At 41.7% G+C, this 18,344-nt stretch overlaps 1 long non-coding RNA gene across 2 annotated transcripts in view; it reads left to right on the forward strand.

Annotated features, from left to right (window-relative positions):
* The window catches only part of LOC140734411 (uncharacterized), a 159,440-nt gene that overhangs the window by 27,568 nt on the left and 113,528 nt on the right, over window positions 1-18,344 (forward strand). For both annotated transcript variants that reach the window (XR_012100538.1, XR_012100537.1), the window contains exon 2: window positions 3,068-3,151. This is a non-coding gene — a long non-coding RNA (uncharacterized lncRNA). The remainder of the gene's footprint in view (window positions 1-3,067; window positions 3,152-18,344) is intronic.

Here is an 18,344-nt window from a genome sequence, read left to right on the forward strand (position 1 = left end):
GGAGATCTGTGGGGAGGGACGTGTGGACCAGACAGTCGTGGAGGGAATGATCCCTGCGAAAAGCAAAGAGGGGTAGAAAGGGAAAGATGTCCTTAGTGGTGGGGTCCTGTTGAAGGTGGCAGAAGTTGCAGAGGATAATATGCTAGATCTGGAGGCTGGTGGGGTGGTAGGTGAGGACAAAGGGGACACGGTCCCTGTTGTGGTGACGGGAGGATGGGGTGAGGGCTGAAGTGCGGGAAATGGAGGAGATAATTGATGACGGCAGAAGGGAAACCACGATTCTTAAAGAAAGAGGACATTTGGGATGTCCTGAAACGGAAAGCCTCATCCTTGGAGCAGATGTGGCAGAGATGGAGGAACTGGGAATAGGGAATAGGCATTTGGCAGAGGTATAATCAAGGTAGTTTTGGGAGTCAGTGGGTTTATAGAAGATGTCAGTGGACAGTCTGTAGCCAGAGATGGAGACCGAGAGATCGAGAAAGGGGAGAGAAGAGTCTGAGATGGACCAAGTGAATCTGAGGGCTGGGTGAAAGTTAGAGGCAAAGTCGATGAAATTGACGAGCTCAGCATGTGTGCAGGAAGCAGCACCAATGTAGTTGTCAATGTAGATTGGGGGACCGCTTCATCGAGCACCTACGCTCCATCCGCCACAACAGACAGGATCTCCCGGTTGCCACTCACTTCAACTCTCCTTCACATTCCCATTCGGATATGTCCATACATGGCCTCCTCTACTGCCATGATGAGGCCAAACTCAGGTTGGAGGAACAACACCTCATCTACCGTCTGGGTAGTCTCAAGCCCCTTGGTATGAACATGGAATTCTCCAACTTCCAATAATTCCCTCCCTCTCCCTTCTCCCATCCCACCTTCGCTCTGTCTCCTCTTCTAGCTGCCTATCACCTCTCATGACTCTGCCTTCTTCTACTACCCATAGTGCTTTCCACTTAGATTCCTTCTTCACCTCTCCTGCCTATCCCCTCCCTGCTTCCCCTCCCTCACCCCTTGATCTTTCCTCTGATTGGTTTTCCACCCTCCCCCCACCTTCTTTATAGGGCCCCTGCCCCCCCTTCTTTAGTCCTGACAAAGGGTCTCGACTTTTAGTTCATCTAAAAGTCCCCTGTTATTATTTCTCCTGCCTTATTTTCTAGCGGTTTCTATATCCACTCTCATTTCTCTTTTATTTTTAACATACTTGAAAAAACTTTTACCATCCACTTTGATATTATTTTCTAGCTTGATTTCATATTTCATCTTTTCCCTTCTAATGATTTTTTTTAAGTTGCTTTCTGTAGGTTTTTAAAAACTTCCCAATCCTCTATCTCCCCACTAATTTTTGGTTTGTTGTATGCCCTTTCTTTTGCTTCTTCAATACCTTTGACTTCCCTTGTCAGCCATGATTGTACTATTTTTCCATTTGAGTATTTCTTCATTTTTGGAATACACATGTCCTGCACCTTCCTCATTTTTCCCAGAAATGCACACCATTACTGCTCTGCTGACATCCCTGCCAGCAGCTCCTTCCAATTTACTTTGGCCAATTCCTCTCTCATACCACTGTCATTTCCCTTACTCCACTGAAATACTGCTACGTCAGACTTTACTTTCTTCCTAATTGCCTCCGGTTCATTACATAACACCCAATCCAGTATAGTTGATCTCCTAGTAGGCTCGATGACAAACTGCTCTAAAAGCCATCTCATAGGCAGTTAACAAACTCACTCTCTTAAGATCCATTACCAACCTGATTTTCCCAATCAACCTGCATGTTAAAATCTCCCATGACTATCATAACATTGCCCTTTTGACGCGCCTTTTCTATTTCCTGTGGTAATCTGTGGTCCACATCCCAGCTACTGTTGGGAGGCCTGTATATAACTGCCATCAATGTCCTTTTACCCTTGTAGTTTCTCAACTCAACCCACGAGGATTCAACATCTTCTGATTCTACATCACATCTTTCTTCTGATTTGATGCCATTCTTTACCAGTACAGCCTCCCCTCTGCCTACCTTCCTATAGCTCCGATATAACATGTAACCTTGGACATTCAGCTCCCAACTTCAGCCATGATTCAGTGATGGCCACAACATCATACCTGGCAATCCGTAATAGTGCAACAAGGTCATCCACCTTATTTCTTATACTACGTGCATTTAGATACAAGACCTTGAGTACTGTATTTGCTATCCTTTCTGATCCCACATCCCTAATGATTTGATACTCAGCCTATTGGCTGCAACTAAGTCCCGTCACCTGCCTGCCCTTCTTGACAATCTGACTGCATGCTATCTTTACTTTTTTACCATCTGTCCTTTCCTGAGTCCCTTCACTCTGGTTCCCACCCCCTGCCAAGTTAGTTTAAACCTTCCCCAACAGCTCTAACAAACCTGCTTGTGACAATATTGGTCCCCCTCAGGTTCAGGTGCAACCCGTCACTTTTGAACAGGTCATTCTTCTCCCAGAAGAGACCCCAATTATCCAAGAACCTGAAGCCCTGTCCCCTGCATCAGCTGCTCAGCCACACATCGATCTGCCAAATCATCCTGTTTCTCCCCTCACTGGCACGTGGCACAGGCAGCTTTCCCTTAAAATTACATTAAGTCATGTGCAAGCCCCTTTCACTGTCCCACATTCTCTTACTATAGACCCCTATTGACCCAGTCACTCCTTACACATTAGTATTGTCATTCTGTAATTATGTCTACTGTAAATAGCTGCAGCCCAAAGCAGTGAATCTTTTATCATCTCATTAATCTCCATCTGCCACCTGTAGTCCTCACTCTGTTATCTAACTCTCACCATAATGCCAATATATTGCCCCTAATCCAATTAGTTTTAATTTTGCTCACTTCTCCCTTATGCCATCTGAATGTCCAAGTATGCCACGTACACCAGTTTTGAGGATTTTACTAGTTACGTCGACAAAAATTCCGGTTAATTTGTTAAGCAGGTTTCCCTTTCATAAGCCCATACTGATTTTATTCAATCCCGTCACTTGTTAATTGTAGCCTTCTCTTTGTTCCGTAAATTCCTTGTTTTTCTCATGTCCGTGTTTCTGCTTGCAGGGGACTCATCATTGTACTCAGATTCTTCTGTCTAGAGGAGGCCACATTGGGACCATCAAAAGCAGTACACTCGACTGGAAAAGTGTAAGCATACCACTGATTCACCTGGAAAGACCCACTAGTCTGTTAATTACTCCTTTCTCATTGATAAAATCCAATGCTCTTTAGTTAGTTCCTCAATGCATTGATCTCAAAAAAAGCATCATGTACACACTCCAGGAATTCTTTCTCCATAGTTCAGTAGCATAAATGAGTTTAACCGTGTAATAGAATTTAAATCGTGTATAACAGTTGCATAGACTTGGATTTTGTGTTGGCAGAAGAGGATGGAGTTTGCCATTGACCTTGAAGAATGCTCGGCTGAAAACATCTCTTTTTCCATTTTCACTTGCGATCTAGGGATCTCGGATGTGCAAAGCCAAGCAAGCTGAGCAACCAGTCTCAGCAAAGAAAACTAGAAATACAGACCAGGAAGGAAAAAAGCTAAATTTTTAGCTGAAGTCAGCATTTTCAAAAGATTAATCAATTATCTAAGAATAAGCTGATTGCTGAAATATTACAAATCTTTGAAAAACATTATTTTAAAATATTTGTATTAGGATAATTACATTCATTAGTAAGCTGTAATAATGGGTGGCAGGGAGGCGATATATCTCTACCAAAGGAGGTGTAGGACGCTCCTTCCCTCTGCTAGCCTGCAGGTCACCTTTGGGCAATGTGTAGTATTGCTTAGCCCCCCGATCAGGGTCAGGTGAAGCCATGGGAGCACATCGTACGAGCAGATGGTGCATATCATAAGTCTTGGTTATGCGACCCCTGGTGCTAGGTAGACAATGTCTGAAGAGCACCGATAATAGCTAGAGTCACCCATTTTGTAAAGACACTGCCCAGAAGAAGGCAATGGCAAACCACTTCTGTAGAAAAACTTGACAAGGACAATCACAGTTATGGATAAAGAGAGGAAGACCATGGTTATCATTCATCATACGACATGGCACATAATGATGATGATGAATAGTGGGTTTATATGCTTTCAAAGTCCCACAAGCAACATTTTTCAGGATAGTCTATCATGAGACTTATTCATAAATATCTAAAATTTTATTTTTTTAATGATTTCCCATGCATGCGGTGGAGAAACCCAAGGGGTATACGCATATACAGTATCCAGGATTTCTGTGTTTAACCGTGCACGTATGGAAATCCTGAAGTTGCAATCAGTATCACAATCTAGTGACGACAGAAAATGATAACTTTGTTTTCATTACGTTTGCAAAATGTGAGTTGCTGTTAATGTGGCCATGGTATATAATATGATCCAGCAAGTTCAGCAGGTTTAAACCATTTGATTATTATTATTCTAATAGTTTACAGCATTATGAAGGGAAGCAGGGAGCAACATCCAATCTGATTGGCAATCATATCCATTTGTCAACTTTTTTGGAATGGGATTGATGGAGTCATGGCACTAACAGAATCTGTAATATCATGTCATGGCACTACAGTAGCGGAGTGGTTAGCGCAATGTTGTTACAGCTCAGAGCATTGGAGTTCAGAGTTCAATCCCGGCATACCCTGTAAGGTTTTTGTACGTTCTCCCCATAATCGTGTGGGCTTCCTCCCACATCCTAAAGACGTACTGGTTAGTAGGTTTATCCGTCATTATAAATAGTTGTGTGATTAGGCTAGGGTTCAATCGCTGGGTTGCCAGGTGGCACGGCTTGGTGGCACACAAGGGCCTATTCTGCACTGTATCTCTAAATAAAAATAAGTGAAATATTGTTCCTCAGCACCTGAGAGATTGAATTAAGTCTAACTGTATAGACTTAGTAACAAACACAAAAGGTTGGAGGAACTCAGCAAGTCAAGCACCATCTATGGAAGGAAATAAACAGTCAATGTTTTGCGCCAAGACCTTTCATCAGGATCCCTTAGTGTAAAATAATCATAAACAAGTTGATAGACGTGTTAGAGGGAATACAGTAAACTGGAGAGGCACAGGGAAACAAGGAGTGAGGGAATGGACTAGGAGATAGCATAGTGCCAAGGCACAGAAGGGCTTCTTTCACTTTCCTCTTTATCTTCAGATAAAATTAGAAGACACAGTGTGAATAATTACAACAGAAAAACTGAAGGGCAGAGGGACAGATGGGGAGGACGTCAGGGAGAAAAACCAGGAAAAAGACTAGTACTTAGAAAAATTCCTTCCTCAGTTTTCCAGCTCATTGTAATCAGGCATTTTATTTTGCCTGGCCAGCTTGGGAACTGCTCAGGAGTGCCCTGTCACTCACAGCCTTCAGTTCTTTGCCTGAACAATGACTTTTGAACTCTGCTCTGACCAGACGATAGCTTCTCATTCACCCCATCGGATCCGTGAAAGGCAAGAGGCGGATCTCAGCAAAAACGAGTTGTGTAGCATCACCCTGATTGTTCTGAACTATACATTCGCTTCTCAGATCACAGTGAGACTCTTTCAGGAGCTTTTCATGCGCACTGTCCCTCAGAGCTGCTCTCGTTCCTCTTGAGGAGGCGGAGGGTGAATTTATTTGCAAAAGCATTCTACGGAGTCAGGACTATTCACTGGAAGCAGCCTTCCGTTTGACAGCTGGATGTGTCCTGGGAATTCCCGGAGCATGCATTGCAAACAAAGTTCGAGGGCAAAAGAAAGCAGTTAAATGTCAGCCTCACCCCCTCCACAAGCTGAGAGACAAAGGAAACGCTTCGGCAGCTTCAAATGTCAGCAAGGCATGCTGGGAATGAAAGCCAAACAGAAAGAAAGCGAGGTTCAGGGATACAGAAAGAGTTACCTAGTAGCTGGATTTCACCATTATAACAAGGATGGGTTTTGTGCTCTGAAGCCCAAATAAAGAATCATGCAATTGGCTCCAATCCAGGTTGAAATATCACGAGGGTAGTTTGCATTCAATAGAAGCAGTAAGCAGAACCCAATGAGACCGTACCCAAATCTGTTCAGCCCCCAACACTCCATTACACAGCACTTCAAAGGGTTGATCATCCTTAGATTGAGCGGGTTGTTTTGTCAAATATAGTTGCTGGAGCCACTGAGTATACCTATCAAGTGGAGTGTATTCCATTACAGTCCTGACTTGTAACCAGTAGATGGTAGAACGGAGTTGGGTTCCAGGAAGCAAGTTACTTGCCGCAGGATACCCAGCTTCTGACCAGCTCTTGTAGCCAAAGTGCTTACATGACTGTGCCGGATAATTTTCTGAATGTCCGTTAAGTATAAGGGGTAGGACATTTGAATCCTTTTGATGGGAGAGTTATTGCTGGCACTTCCATAGCACTTCATAGTGTGAAGAGCCACATTCAACATGTTGAGAATAGCTTCTTACCCTCATATGAAAATTCTGAACGGCCCATGAACCCATGAACACTACCTCATTATTCACACTATTTATTGATTTTTGTCCCTTACCATATATTTCATGTCTTACACTGTATTTCTAACACAAAACAACAAATTTAAAGACATATTTCGCTAATAACAAACCCAATTCTGATTCTGAATATTACTTGATACTTATAAGCCCATGCCTGAATATTGCCTAAATCTTGTTACTTCCAGGCAAGGTCTGCTTCATTTGCCAAGAAATTAATTATTGAAAGGTATATCATCCAATCATTAGTAAACATCTCCACTTCTGATGTTGTGGTGGAAGGAAAACTCTTCGATGAAGCAGTTGAAGGTGGCTGGGCCTAGGACACTGCTCTGTGAAACTGCATGGTGTAGTTCTGGTACAGTACTGGGTCTTGACATCAGCAGAGGGATCAATCCATGCATGACAGGGTGAACAACAAACTTCTGTGGGAAGTTACATACTTCGACGGTGTCAGCAGCAGAAGAGTTGAGTTTACGAAGGCATTCTTCTTCAGAGACTGCTGTCCCAAACTCCATGAGTCAGCCAAGGTGGCCAGCCTGGACCATAAGGACAACTCTAGGCATAGAAAAGAAAATGTCATCTACTCTCAGTGGGTCAGGCAGCAGCTGTGCAAAGAGAAACATTTCAGGCCCAAGGCCTTCTGTCAGAACAGAAAGAGGAATAGAATGTGTCAGTTGCAAAGCCACAGAGGCAGCCATTCCTTAACAGCCCACCAACTAGAAACCATTCTCTGATAACTCTAGTGGGAATTCTGTCATGTAAGTATACTTTGCTGCAGTAATATAGAGGTCTAGTGAGATTATATTGCATGTAGATCTGGTCTCCCTATCTTAGCAAAGAAGATTCACTGTGTGATTTCTTCAATGATTTATTTTGCTGCATAAGTTGGCTGAACCCGTACTCTCTACGGTTTGAGCCAATGAAAGGTGATCTCATTAAATTTACAAAATGCATCAGTGCTTGGCAGAGTAGATGAAGAATTGGTACTTCATCTGGCAACCTAGAGTTTGTCAAAATAGGGGGTTTCTCATTCAGGTCCTGATGGATTTCCCATCTGGTACAGCTTCACCTGGAAATGATCTCCAGTGTGGCCTACTCGGAGTGAAGTTGAAATTGAAGCCCAAGATGTGAGCACATCTTGCTCCATTTTCTAGTTAGCCAGTGATATTACAGATCCACTGAGACAGAGACAGAAACGCCTGTGAAATGGAAATGTCACAGTTGAGAACATAAATGTTAGATTGAGTGGACCAATGTATCAAAGAGACTGAATGTTGAGGCAGCAAATAATCAGGAGAATGAATGAAGTGGAGGCACAGGTAGAGCAAGAGAGAGAGGAAGGTCTGTTTTACTGAGAAATCTCAAACCTTGTAACTCTCCCTAAATGAGCTGACCAACGGGCTAAAGCCTTCCTAAGGTCTGTGTTGTAGGTGCTTATTGTTTAGTCATTCCCAACATGGAGACACCAGAAAGTCTGCTCATGCCTTCTGCAGTTTTATGCCATTTCAACAAGTTTTTGACCCAGCATTTCATCAGCCTGCTAATGGCAGCCATTGAGTTTCCTCATCAAAAACAACCCAGCAAGAATTGGGACAAATGTCAATAACACTTGTAAATCAGATCATCACCAGGTAGGAACAGGCTACGTGACGATGCCCTTTTCATTTATTTTATTTTTGTTTCTTGAGATACAGCACTGGACAGGCCCCTCCAGCCCTTCGAGCTCTCCAAGCCACGGTGAACAGCAACATCTAATTTAACCCTAGCTTAATCTCGGGACAATTGACAATGACCAATTAACCTATCGATCTGTATATCTTTGGACTGTGTGAGGAAACCGGAGCACCTGGAGGAAACCCACACAGTCACGGGGAGTATGTACGAACTCCTTACAGACAGCAGTGGGAATTGAAGGCGATTGCGGTCTCCTTTTCTCGGCATTGGGTTTTATCTCTCTCAGTCTTCACTGTCTCCCGTGTCTGTAGGATCTTTGGTACCAAAACCCTGCTGCCTGACCAGCACTTACTGGTTTTTGTCTAATTTGTGGTGGGGTGAATCCAGAAAAGTGGCTGCATAAGCTAATAGTAAAAAAATGTTGCTGACCTAACTCAAAAAAAAACATTCTCTTTCTTTTTCAAAAATGCATGCTGAAGGCCAGGATGATTTGGTCGTAAAGAATCCATTCCACAGAATCTGCAATCCTACACTTAAATGATACACTTTACTGAGAACCCCAAGGATCAGCAAATGATTCAGAAAGAAATTAAATGAATAATAAATAAAGCAGGAAGCAATTTAGAGGTGAAATGGTCAAAAAGATTGACTCCCCTAGACAATATAGCAGCAGTGTAGTGAATTCTCTGGAGCACAGTTAGACACATGGGATATTTTACTTATTCCACAAAGGAATCATCTGCACAATATACTCATGTCAGCATTCAGCTGTATTTACACAGACAGCAGGCCTACATGTCTGTATATAGCAACTTGACAGGCAGGAATTCACAAATTAATAGGGTAAATATTTACTGATTAGAGCCCTTTGATAGTTGGCTGCTTCATTGTACTTGCCAATCGATCATTTCCTGTCCAGAGATTATCTTCCATCTCCTCTACTTGCTGTGACATCATCCGTGTTCTTTCCACACTCTTTGAAGAAACCAGGCATCAAACAATTCTTTCCTGCCACTGTCTGGGGGAGAACTTCGGATTTCCTGCAACCTTCAGAACATAAAATAAAAAAAGTAACCTTCAGATTATGAATGGCATCCTCTACTCAGAGCCCTAGACTCCTTCCAAATTCTTTTATTGGCAGCATTAGTAAAGGAAAAGTATATAATTCTTACATATTTGCTTGATAAAATAGCATAAACTCATAGGCATCATACTCCAATGTGACCTTTCGCCTGCTGATGAAAATGTTAATATTATTCTCTTAACCTCTGGACACTGCTTTGCATTTTCTGGTTAGGCCTTTCTCAATTAACGTTACTTTAATAGAGCTGATTATTTTCCAGATAGTTACCTCTGGTGACCACAAGAGGTGGTAACTTATTTCTGGAGTGATTACAAGCATATTAGATAAAAGCAGCAAGTTATTTAAACCAGACAGTCTAATTTGTGGAGCTTCTGTCGTGTTTTAACTGGTTATTTTACTTACAAGTTGAAAGCCCAGGGATATTAGACACCTGAAAGAAGGCAAAACAAATCTAAAGAGCCCAGTTTCAAAATGTTTGCATATTTCTGTGTTGTTGTTGGTACTGCTGTGTTGCTGTCAAATATTCTGATATGTGCCTTGGCTATTTGTTACAAGTTGTTTCATACAGGTCACAAAGAATTTTTACTCATAACTCTCTGCCTTATCAAAAGCTATTGGAAACTAATAAGCACCTGGTTGTCCAACCTGTATTCAGGGGGCTCTAGTATGGAGGGTGAGGTGCTATTATTTGACCTCCTTTGCCCTTCATTGAGATAGTGTTCGGGAAAAACAGCCACCACAGGAATGGAGTGAAAAATTTAAATGGCAGGGAATTAAAAGCTCATCGTTATACTTGTAAACTGAACAGGGTGCCCTGTTACTATGTAATTCATCTTCCAATGCAGAGGCCACATTGAGCAGCCAAAACGAAAAATTATGCAGATCTCTGTTTTACATAGAAACCTTATGTGAGGCTTTGAATGATAGGGAAGGAGAAGTGGAAAGGGTATGTGCTGCAGTTTCTGAGATTGCTTGTGAAGGCGAGACAATATTGGCAGAAATGGAAGAGTAAACCAGCCCATCACAAAGGAAATTATTCTTTTAGAACAATGAGAGGGAAAGAGAGAGAACCACGTGTCCAAAATGTGGCATTATGTTGGGGATGCTTTGAAGATGGGGGGAAATGGCGTGGAAAGTGAGGAACAGGGAATCGCTTGCTCGGGAAGTGAGAAGGGATAAGAACAAAAGTGCGGGAAATGAAATGGTTGAGCACACTATTGACTATATGAAGGGTAAGCCTCAGCAGGGGGTAAAGGAAGACATTCAGAGGCATAGTGTGGAAAGGTGCATTCATCAAAACAGGTGTGGATGAAATAAGGGACTGTGAGAAATTATAGTCCTTAAAGGGCTGGAAGTCAAGAATAATCATGTTGAGTTCTAGCGACTCTGAGTCATAAGCATATCCTCTGAATAGAGTTGAAAGCAGATAAAAGAGGCAAGGAAATAGCATTATTGGAATCATGTGAAAGAAAGAGATTCATTTTAATTTCTAAATTATTTTCCTAATAATTTGCCAGGTAATTCTATTGTGGTATCAGAGAGTGGGAGAACAGACAATAGGGATTCTGAAATCTAAATTAAGCTCTTGGCAAGTAATTCTCCTATGCAGTTCTCAGAGACTAAACATTCCCAGTATGGCATTTCTAAGCAATGCTTTTCCTTGTGCCAAGTATTCCTACATAGAATGCTCAGTATCCACTCAGGCAGCCATATGCTTGATGGTTAACAAAACAATATTATATATCAGAGGTTTCACACAAGTAAACAACTGCAAAGCAAGCCCCATTCCTCCCTCCTATTCTTGCACGTACACTGCCCTCCAACCCCAAGACTTCTTTGGCCTCCAGCCTCCGATGGACACAGAGACTTCCAAGGCAGCCCTTGGGCCCCAGTCTTCGGCATTGTCACAAGGACCTGGTGATCACCAAACATCAGAACTCAAAATCTAGACTCACCAGTGATAGGACCCCAAACACTAGGCCTCGAACTCCTGTCTCATTAACTTGCAAAGCCAGCGGGTCATCCAGACCTCATTCCTCCTGACCACATGGAACCCTGACTCCAACTTCCTAACCTTGGTGGGGGTGGTTTCAACAACCTTTGTCCAACCAGCCCAGCTTGGCTCACTGATGTCCCATATCAGTGTTGTGGGGGCTCATATAAGTCTCTGGCCTATCCTTTAATTCCCCCACATCCCCATCCTTAACCCCTAAACTGACCCAACTCCTCTCTCTGTCCCCAGTATCATCCCCATGAACCAAAAAAAGACACTAAATATCAGCTAAAACTGAGTGCAGCCTCCATGGAGGAACATTTGCTAAGAATTCGTTAGTGAATGCTGATATACTGAAAGTAGCTTTCTTTTAATAGATGGGTTCTTGATGTCTGTGGCCTGGGCTTTCCTCACTGTCCTCTCAGCTTAGAGCAGATATGCATTATCTACTGCACACTTGAAATAAAATATTGCTATGTTGAAGATTCTGATTCCTTGTGCTGCAATAAGCAAATTGATTTTAAAATGGTGGTTAATGTTTTTCCAGAGATTTGAGGATGGACAGGACTGTTAGATATTCTATAAATCATGACAGGTTATTAAAAAAGCAAGTGCTATGTTTCTGTCTCTTGGCACATCTGGTGAGATCAGGTGTTATTTCCTGCGTTGCTTCTAGTTCTCGGCAAAGTGTTTATGTTTTGCTACTTTTTCCTGTTGTTGATGAGAAAGTTGCCTATACTGTACATTTGTAACATGACTGGTGCAGAAATCTCCTTCCTGTTACTTACTAGGTACAGAATTGCTGTACATTAATACTCCTCTCCTAATCTGGCCCCTGTCAATTTGTCATCAGAATACAGTATTATCTTGGCTAGTGTCCAGTATTTGAAGTTTACACTTTAACTTAAAGAGGTACAAGTCATTGTTAAATAGTGGAATCTGGAAATCACTCTCACACGTCTGTGAGCTGTGTAAAGAGTTGCTAACAGCGCACTCTGCATTTTACAATATGAGTATATACTATAATTGTATATTCTTATATATTGAATTATACAATATAATTCTTATAGGTGTCACCAAACCTTTAGCTGTGCAGGAGCATTTTGTACTGCTCTGGAGATACGCAAAACTTGACCACTTTTTCTTTGACGTTTTTTATTTCAGACAGTTTTAAGATAATTCTAAATTGAACACACTTCCATCTATTTAAAGTATGAAGTTATTTTTAGCCCATGCTTTCTTCTAGTAACCTTTCTGATTGTTCTTGCAATTCTGCCAGGCGTTATCTGTGAAGCACAGCATCATTTCAAAAATAACTTCCCATTGCCTATGTAATCCATTTAGTAACCACATTCATTCAGATTTATATTTAGACCTAGCTTCCTGCTTCTGAGAAATTGTCTCTTAAGGTAATATCACAATCTTTAAAAAAAAAATTGTGCCTTTTGAAGTGTTCTCTACTTTTTAGTATCAAAAGGAAAATAAGGTGAATAATACTATTAGGAAACAAAACAATCTCAGCCAAATGTTATTATCCTACTGTGCTTTGGGGACACGTTTTAAAGGACTATGAAGCACTATTAATAGTATTTTCAGGTAAACATTTCAATTCTTGACAATTTTTATCAGGGATACTAACAATTTTCCAATAACCTAGGAAAGTGGTTACAAAAAATATTATGAAGAGTCAATAGAAGCATTAAACAGGGAAGGACCAAACCTGATTATAATGTGAAGATCTGACCTACGTGGTCATTCAGCTTACCCTGTAAATATGAGTCAAAATGAACTATTCCACTCATATCTGAGCTCTTGGTTCATTGTTCATTGCCTTATGAGATATGATTCTTTAAGTACTCATCCAAAGATCTTTTATTAGTGAAAGTGGCTTATTCCAGGACCCCATTACAATCTTGATAAATTATGAACATAGAAACATAGAACAATACAGCACAGTACTGGCCCTTCGGCCCACAATGCTATGCTGACCCTTAAACCCTGCCTCCCATATAACCCTCCACCTAAATTCCTCCATATACCTGTCTAACATTGATAAACATAGAACATATTTTCTATCTTTTACATCTTCATTACTATTTTCACAAATTAACTTAAATTTATGTGCTCTGCTTATCAACTCTTTGCCAAGGTCTTTCTTGTTCAGCCAGTTCCAGCCTTCTGTAACACTGCATGGCTTAATTAAATCTCCTTGTGTACCCATTGTTCCACAGAAAGCCACAGAGATCTCTGCTTATAACTATATTTTTCTAGCTGGCAATATCTTCATAAATCTCCACTGTGCTCTCTATAATGGCATTACATTCTTCATCATCATGGAATCAGATCAGAATCAGGTTTATTATCACCAGCATGTGACGTGAAATTTGTTAACTTAGCAGCTGCAGTTCAATGCAATACATAATCTAGCAGAGAGGGAAAATAATAATAATAATAATAATAATAAACAAGTAAATCAATTACATATATTGAATAGATTATTAAAAATGGGCAAAAACAGAAATACTGTATTAAAGATATTAATATTAAATATTAAAGAAAGGGAGGTAGTGTCCAAAGCTTCAAAGTCCATTCAAGAATCAGATGGCAGAGGGGAAGAAGCTGTTCCTGAATCGCTGAGTGTGTGCCTTCAGGCTTCTGTATCTCCTACCTGATGGTAACAGTGAGAAAAGGACATGCCCTGGGTGCTGGAGGTCTTTAATAATGGACACTGCCTTTCTGAGACACCGGTCCCTAAAGATGTCCTGGGTACTTCGTAGGCTAGTGCCCAAGATGGAGCTAACTGGATTTACAACCTTCGGCAGCTTCTTTTGGTCCTGTGCAGTAGCCCCTCCATACCAGACAGTGATGCAGTCTGTCAGAATGCTCTCCATAGTACAACTACAGAAGTTTTTGAGTGTATTTGTTGACATGCCAGATTGCTTCAAATTCCTAATAAAGTATAGACACTGTCTTGCCTTCTTTATGACTACATGAATGTGTTGGGACCAGGTTAGATCCTCAAAGATCTTGACACCCAGGAACCTGAAGTTGCTCACTCTCTCCACTTCTGATCCCTCTATGAGGATTTGTATGTGTTCCTTCGTCTTACCCTTCCTGAAGTCCACAATCAGTTCTTTCGTCTTACTGACGTTGAGTGCCAGGTTGTTGCTGTGGCACCACTCCACTAGTTGGCATATCTCATTCCTGTACGCCCTCTCGTCACCACCTGAGATTCTGCCAACAATAGTTGTATCATCAGCAAATTTATGATGGTATTTGAGCTATGCCTATTCAAACAGTCACGTCTATACAGAGAGTAGAGCAGTGGGCTAAGTACACAGCCCTGAGGTGCACCAGTGTTGATCGTCAGTGAGGAGGATATGTTAACTCCAATCCGCACAGATTGTGGTCTTCAGGTTAGGAAGTCAGGGATCCAATTACAGAGGGAGAAACAGAGGCCCAGGTTCTGCAACTTCTCAGTCAGGATTGTGGGAATGATGGTATTAAACGCTGAGCTATAGTTGGTGAACAGCATCCTGACATAGGTGTCTGTGTTGTCCAGGTGGTCTAAAGCCATGTGAAAAGCCATTGAGATTGCATCTGCCATTGACCTACTGTGGCAATAGACAAATTGCAATGGGTCCAGGTCCTTGCTGAGGCAGGAGTTCCGTCTAATCATAACCAACCTCTCAATACATTTCATCACTGTCAATGTCAGTGCTACCGTGCGATAGTCATTAAGGCAGCCCACATTATTCTTCTTTGGCACTGGTATAATTGTTGCCTTTTTAAAGCAAATGGGAATTCTGCCCATACAGTGAGAGGTTGAAAATGTCCTTGAATACTCCAGCTAGTTGGTTGGCACAGGTTTTCAGAGCCTTACCAGGTACTCCATCGGGACCTTCTGCCTTGCAGGGGTTCACTCTCTTTAAAGACAGTCTAACATTGGCCTCTAAGACAGAGATGACAGGGTCATCAGGTGCAGCAGGGATCTTCACAGCCATAGTTGTGTTCTCCCTTTTAAAGCGTGCATAGAAGGCATTGAATTCATCGGGTAGTGAAGCATTGCTGCCATTCATACTATCGAGTTTTGCTTTGTAGGAAGTAATGTCTTATAGTCCCTGCCAGAGTTGCTGTGCATCTGTTATTGCCTCCAACCTCATTCAAAATTGTCCCTTCACCCTTGATATAGCCCTCCACAAATCATACCTGGTTTTCTGGTACAGGCCTGGGTTGCTGGAGTTGAATGCCACAGATCTAGCCTTCAGCAGACAATGTACCTCCTGGTTCACCCACAGCTTTTGGTTTGGGAATGTACAGTATGTCTTTGTGGGCACACACTCATCCACACAGGTTTTAATGAAGTCGATAACAACTGCAGCATACTCATCCAGATTCAAAGATGAATCCCTGAATACAGACCAAAGCAGTCCTGCAGGTGCTCCTGTGCTTCCCTTGTCCAAACCTTCTTGGTCCTCACTACTGGTGCTGCAGTCTTCAGTATCTGCCTATACTCAGCAAATAGAAGTACAGCCAGGTGATCAGACTTCCCGAAGTGAGGGCGTGGAATAGCACGGGAAGCATTCTTGATGGTGGTGTAACAATGGTCCAGTGTGCTGTTTCCTCTGGTATTGCAAGTTATCTGTTGATAGTAATTGCTTAGTGATTTTTCAGACTGGCATTGGTAAAATCTCCCAACACAATGGTGAAGGCATTAGGGTGGCTGTTTTGTGCACATTGATCCCATTGCTCAGATCATCTCAAGCCTGCTTTGACATTGGCCTGAGGTGGAATGTAAACTGCTACCAAAATGACCCCAGAGAACTCCCATGGTAGGTAAAAAGGAAGACACTTTACTGCTAGATACTCCAGGTCAGGTGAGCAGGATTGGAACAGCACTAATATATTTGGGCACCATGAAGAGTTGATCATGAGGCATACTCCTCCACCTCTGCTTTTGAGAGACTCTCTAGATCTGTCCTGATGGTGTATAGTAAACCCGTCGATCTGAATCACTGCATCCAGTACGGAAGGGGTTAACCAGGATTCCATGAAACAAAGGATACATGCAGTCCTAATGTCCCACAGATTCGGCACCCTGGCTCTGAGATCATCGGTTTTATTCACCAAAGACTGCACGTTCTCCAGCAAGATCATCGGTATAGGGAGTTTAAAACCCTGCTTCCTTAAACACACTTGCAATCCTGATCTCCACCCACGCTTTCTCTGAGGTTTTCTCCGTGGGCCCTTCCGACCACAGACTGTGTTGTTTCCATTGGTTTTAAGCAGAGATAGTTCATTTAAACGCATTAAGACATCTTTGTTGACGGTACTGACCTTGGGAGCAGTTGTGCTTTTTAGCTGTAACAGGGTGAAACAGGAATATTTAATCCTATCCATTGAGAGTACTGCTGCTACTCGAGTCACCCTAGGCTCCCCGGAATCAAACAGTATGGAAACAAACCCTTCAGCCTCATGGGTCCTTGCTCACCAAAATACCCATCCAAGTTAGACCCTTTTGCCAATGTTTGACCCTTAACCTTCTGAGCGTTTCCTATCCATGTACCTGCTCAACTGTCTATTAAAGATTGTTATTGTATCTGCCTCAGCCACTTCCTCCGTCAGTTCATTCAACATACATACTACCATCCGTGTAAAATGGATGCCTCTTAATTTCAACTAAATCCTTCCCCTCACACCTTAAACTTGAGCCCTCTCATTCCTGCAAAAGAGATTGAATGTAATTACACTATCTATGACCTTCAAGATTTTATATAACTGTCCGAGATCAGCTTTCGGTCTCCTATACTCCTAGTCTATCTAACCTCTCCCTATAACTCAGTATCCAAAGTCTGGGCAACATACCTGTAAATCTTTTCTGCACTGTTTCTTGTTTATTAACTTTTTTCCTAGAGCAGGTTGACTAAAACTGAACACAATACTCTTAAGTGCAGCCTCAGCAGCATCTTGTACAGCCATACCAGAAACTGCCAGCTTACGTATTTAACACGACAAAGGGCAGCATCCCAAAAGCCTTATTCACTTTTCCTGTAGTGTAGTTACCAGAACTGTTCACAAGTCATCCAGCAGAGGAATAAACTAGGGCTTTGATTCATTTTGGCACAACTTCTCTGCACTTATATTCTGTAAGATACTTAATTGATAGTTTTAATGGATGAATGATGTTTTAAACTAATCATAATTAATTTTGCCCTGATGACATGACTTTAGAGAGGTAATCCCTCAGGTTTCAGCTTTGGATGTTAAACAGTACACACATATCAAATATATAGGCAGAAATAAACACTTTATTTGCTCAGGATTTTATCCATATTACAAAGTTAGTTGAAAGAAAAGCCCATTTGAGGCACTATTGTTCTCAAGAGATACTGCTCACACCATTAATTTGTTGATATTTGTTCCTAAAGATTTCTCAAAATTTTAACATTTGATTCCCAATCTAGTTAAGGCCTAATCCATGATCACTGTGGCTTTATGACTGGTTTCAACACCATCATAATTCCTACCCATATGCTGTTGCTGCTGATTTCCAACAATAATCCCTACTAGCACTGTGTTTTATCTGATAACCAATATATAGCTTGATGTTATTAGCTTCCGCAGTTGGCTAGCCTTCTGACACAATATTAACATGGCAGAAGTACAGTATATACCCTTCCATTGGTACTGCCCTCCAGTGTTCACTCAGTACTGCTCTCCAATGTTTGCTCAGTGAAGCTCTCCAGTGTTTGCTCAGTGGAAGATCAAGCTGGATCAGGACAATTCAGGGACTTGGCCTATATTTTTAAATTATTTTTTCTTCTCTTTGTGACTGTATGTTTTTCGTGAAATTCCAACCATATGTATTTTTGTGCTATGTGCGGACTGCTGTGCGCTGTTGGTAATGTGTTTTGTAACTTGGCCCTGAAAGAACACTGTTCAGTTTGGCTGCATTCATGTATGGTTAAATGATAAATAAACTTGAAACCTAAAACTATATTCAGTGCCTTGAGGACTTAAACAAAGGGAAAACACATAATTCTTATTCAGTTGTTTGATGAAGGGGTTAAGTTCTTTCTGCAAGGCTCCAGTGCAATTCTTGATCATTTTTATTGATTTATT

The sequence above is a fragment of the Hemitrygon akajei genome, chromosome 10 (genome assembly GCF_048418815.1).
Source record: "Hemitrygon akajei chromosome 10, sHemAka1.3, whole genome shotgun sequence".
NCBI classification, from domain to species: Eukaryota; Metazoa; Chordata; class Chondrichthyes; order Myliobatiformes; family Dasyatidae; genus Hemitrygon; species Hemitrygon akajei.